Source organism: Palaemon carinicauda, chromosome 9, assembly GCF_036898095.1.
Source record: "Palaemon carinicauda isolate YSFRI2023 chromosome 9, ASM3689809v2, whole genome shotgun sequence".
NCBI classification, from domain to species: Eukaryota; Metazoa; Arthropoda; class Malacostraca; order Decapoda; family Palaemonidae; genus Palaemon; species Palaemon carinicauda.
The window spans coordinates 33,681,576-33,685,869 of NC_090733.1; the positions used below are offsets into that span (position 1 = coordinate 33,681,576).

At 35.0% G+C, this 4,294-nt stretch overlaps 1 pseudogene; it reads right to left on the minus strand.

The window, feature by feature from the left end:
• Positions 1-260: 260 nt before the first annotated feature.
• Positions 261-3,685, minus strand: LOC137646340 (uncharacterized; annotated as a pseudogene).
• Positions 3,686-4,294: the final 609 nt, after the last annotated feature.

A 4,294-nucleotide genomic window follows, 5' to 3' on the forward strand; every position in this document is an offset into this window, starting at 1 on the left:
GCTAGTTTAGGTCGGTTTTGAATTGCATATTTACTTATATGTATATACAGAGTGCATTTCAAATATGTAAATGCTAAAAAAATCCAGGGAAATCTGAAAAATCTACCAAAATTGAAAGTAGAAAATTATGTAATATCTACAACACCGGTGAGGTGAAGAAATGTTGCTTATAATATGAAGTCAAGATGAGATAAAACTATCTAGATAGTGATTTCCATATAAACTATCACAGCCAAGGGCCAATCTACGATGCTACATGCTCATATTGACCACCAAACTTGACTAAACTCTCCATGCTCCAACATATACTCAAAAGTAGCTAGACTTCAAGTGGAGATTTTTTTTGATGGAATCAAAGGCTTTTTCTTTGAGCTCCTGCTCTTCCATCATCTTCGGAATATCTTCCTCTTTAATTACTTGGAAATCTGGAATCTCTTTTTCAGGCGCCACGATGATAAAGCCGATCATGACGGCAAAAATGAGCCCAAACTCGCGGTCCCTCTGGTACTTCCGAACGATGTAGTCGAAGGTGAAGGGTAATATCTTCCCGACGGAGGACATCATGGAGTTCAGATTCTGGCTGTAAGTCTTCAGAAACAACTGCTAGTTCGTTTTTAGGTTTTCGTCCGTCAAACTTGTCATCACGAAATAGATCAGTTCGGATGAGAGTGATACAACTCTGGATAGTTGTAAGTTAATCAGCATGTCCTCGATAAGGCTCCCATCTTCATCATGCCTGTCCAGAACATAAAATGAAAAAAGGAAATAACAAACTATATATCTAAGCGATGAGTAACTAAAACCTTGAACGACTGGATTACAAAAAAAACACATGTTTTTGATATGCTTATATCATGATTATATGCTAAGAGATTTGAAACGACTGGAAGTATGTTTTATAATAAACATCAAGAAAACGTTAACATTGAAAGTGGCAGGGGTGAATATGTTTTTAACAGGTTGACCAGACATGAGGTAATAAATGTAATACACAAACCTCTTTTTTTCTGGAAGAGACAAATTATATCTCTGATATTATGACAATTATGGTATTAGAAGTTTTTAAAACTCTTTCATGGAAGTTTTTAGTTAGGTGCAAATCTATTCAATTTTCATTTACGGTTGCTTTAAATGACTAGGATGTATGAGAATGAGGTTCTGCCCACTGCACTGGTAAGGAAATTAACATTATTGTCTGGAAGTGATATCTGTGGATACTATTATCGGAGTTCTACAAGCAGATGGATATATATGGTATATTGATCAAAAATAAAAGATAGATAGAAGAAATCGGAAAAAAGGATGGAATAAAAGGCTGGAAGATGGGTGTAGCTAAGGGTTGAAGGGACGCTGCCAAGAAAAGTTTCTAATGCCTACAGTAACTCATGTAAAGTTCACTGACGACATTAACCTCACATTCAAAAAAATCAACAAATGCATTTTATAGTTACCTGAAAAGAACGTTGTTATCCCAACAGTCCCCATAACAAATTCAATGAAAAGGGATCATAATGGTCCAGAAGCAGAGTTAGTTTTTTGCAAACGACGCTTTTGCTTTTCAGCACCCACTTTTCTGCTTCACTCTAGCCTCTAAGACTGTGCAGTTAACCGGCTGTTGTCTGCATGCAAGGTTCAAACATTTTAAGCAACATCTCTTTGGCGTTTTCTGAGAAGTTGTGCCAGTCCATTATTAGGTAATAGTAGTGTTCAGCAAGCATCTTGAAATAGATTTTCTCATTCAGGAGCAAGGAAGCACCGTAAAATGTGGCCAGTGTCTCAAAAAGTATCAGTGCTGTGTCTGGCCTCTATGCCAACCGTCTAGTCGAACATCTTGAATCATTTTGATCGAAGATCTACCAGGAAAACCAGCTCTTGGCCTTTCTCATCTGAATCATAATAGAATTTGGGGTTGGAGAGCAAATAGAGGCCATGCGCGACCAAGGTTCTGTCCATAAGAGGGCCAATATCCTTTTAAAAAGGTATCTCTTTTCCAAAAAATACCTCCTGAATGGCCTTCACGCTCTCCAAGCCACGCAGAGGACACACTTCTACGACGTAGGTGACATTTCCCTCCTTACCACTCAACATGTATGATATTTCGACTATAGTGACGACAGTTGCGTATTTGTCGCCATCCTCCCTAAAGTCTAGGACCGACCTTGTCATGGGTTTGGCTTCATCGCCTTGTCCGCTTTCAGAGTTGCTAGGACGTGACGCTCCTCAACCTGCGAGTTGTATTCCTTTGGCCATGCTGCGTTGTATACTGAAAGAAGCGATGCCTTTGGGTGATGACTGTTTAAATTAAAAGGGAGATACTGTATACTGTATAAGAAAGCATATGTTAGCGAAGTGTTTTAGCGAATATTTGATATACTTGATTGTTTACTAGCGTTTTCAAAGAATAGGTGTAAGGATGCATATTGTATTTCTATTAGATTAAAAGTTCAAGATCAAAGTTTTGATTTTTGCACTTAGAAGCATCATGTAGGATTGTTGAATTATATACGAAATTTTTTTATTTGTAAATGAAATTATTCACATATAGTGCTATTTAATTCAAATGGTACATCTTATGATTCATATTTAAATGAAAACTAAATATTACATAATGTTATTACATTTCTTTTTTTTTTTTAAGTCTTCCTTTCCTTTCAAGTTGAAAATGTTGAAATGGAATGTGCTTAAATAATTTGCTCATGCTCGTAGATTGATTCTATTAATTATTTCAAACATTATCCATTATGAATCTTGATTTCCTTAGGAAGTCGTATTAAGATTATTGAAATCGACATTTGAGAATTGTCCTTAATGATTGCTAAGTTCAGTAGGAATTATGATAAACTATTTTGAAAAAAAAAATAAGTAAAAAATAGAAACCGTAATCCAAATATATGATTTTTATTGGAATCTATAGAAATATACAAAAAATACTTTCAAAGAAATTTTACAGAAGTAATCATGAATTCTGGCAAACATGTAGAACAAAACTTTGACCTTATTTAGAAAGTGACAATTTAATTTAACGATCAGATGAGATAAGGATGATTTCCAAACGACATCTTAATATATTTAATTTTTCCTTTTGTTAGTATAAATTTATGTCAAGAAAGCTCTTCTTCCGCAGATTTTGCTCGGATGTGTACTATGAAAGTCATTTGATTGAACTTAACACCTTTGATATATATATTTTTTTAGGGTAATGAGCTTATAAGCGCCTATTGTTATGTGATGTTACCACAGACTTTTACCCACAAGGTTCACCCACCTCCTAATTTTTTAAATATTCTACCATTAATGATTTGTGCTTCAACTTGACATTAATTAACTAACAACGGAGTATTTTTCTAACGAGTTCAAACGCTTTTGTTACCCACTTTCGATACGTGATATAATTAAAACTGATAACAACGTTAGATAAGATGAATCTACTGTACGAAGTCGTGAGGTTTGTGTCCATGGAGGGAATGTTATCGTAATGACATACATTTCGAGAAAGGGTTGTTTTCAATTTCAGTGTTTACACCTTAGTCTTCTTAGTAGATTGAGATCTGATTGGATTCACTTCCTAGAACTAATATTTAAAATTTCATTATCAAAATAATTCATAAGACCAGTTTCAATTATATTTGTTTGACAATGTTTTTACAAAATACAATCTCTGATGAGTGAACCCGGTTAATACCATGATTACAATCATGCAAGTGAACAAATTGCCCACGCGACTTTTGTCCGGTTCTAACTGCATACGATGTTGTTTGATACGGTTATAAGTCGTTTTCCAGTATGATTGAAATATTTCTTGGCAAACCCAGGACATAGAATCATGTAAATACAACCATAAATCTGTTTTGGGTAATTATCTATGAGGATATTATTTACTTCTTCCGGAAGTTTTATAAACAACATTTAGCATGAATATCTTGTTCATAAATTTATAAGAAAATGGGTTGCAACATGAACATTTAACTCACTGACTTAGTCTAGTAGGAAGATAGGGTTCCCATGCACCCCCATGATACATTTTTTTAACTTGCAGTTTTGCAATCCCTGGGGTGTCTGGAAACAGAATCCCCTTTGTTCCCATTCAAAAAAATATCCCATGTGGGTCGTTTAGCCATCTATTTGTCCGCCATCTTGGATTTCTTGAGATGTAAAAGTTAGGGGTAGGGGAAATATAATGGACCTTTTCGTAAAGAAATAAATTAGTTACAGGTACAAACTAGGTATCATTGGAAAGGGTATGAAGAGCACTATCACAAGAACACATCACTTATTCGGTCATGACATTGATGAC